Raw genomic sequence first — 279 nt, 5'->3', positions numbered from 1 at the left:
ATCTCCTCCAATGGAAAGCTTTCAGAATTAGGTTAATTTTAATTTTCATTTTTGGACATGAAGTCAGAATTTTTCCTTCAAAATAAACACAGCTTTTTTTATACAAACACATTCTGAAATAAATTTTTAAATTATTTTTGACCTATGTTGCCTGTGAGCAGCTCCCGTTCTTCCCAGCAAAGACACAGGCAGATCCCTCCGTTGTTCTTCTTCATCCTTTAAGTCTGTTTTTGAGCTCAGAGACCTTCTCCCGCGCAGCTGCCTCTAGACACAGACTGC

This window comes from Apaloderma vittatum, unplaced genomic scaffold, assembly GCF_000703405.1.
Source record: "Apaloderma vittatum isolate BGI_N311 unplaced genomic scaffold, ASM70340v1 scaffold27192, whole genome shotgun sequence".
Taxonomy (NCBI): Eukaryota; Metazoa; Chordata; class Aves; order Trogoniformes; family Trogonidae; genus Apaloderma; species Apaloderma vittatum.
This window is presented reverse-complemented; position numbering follows the sequence as displayed.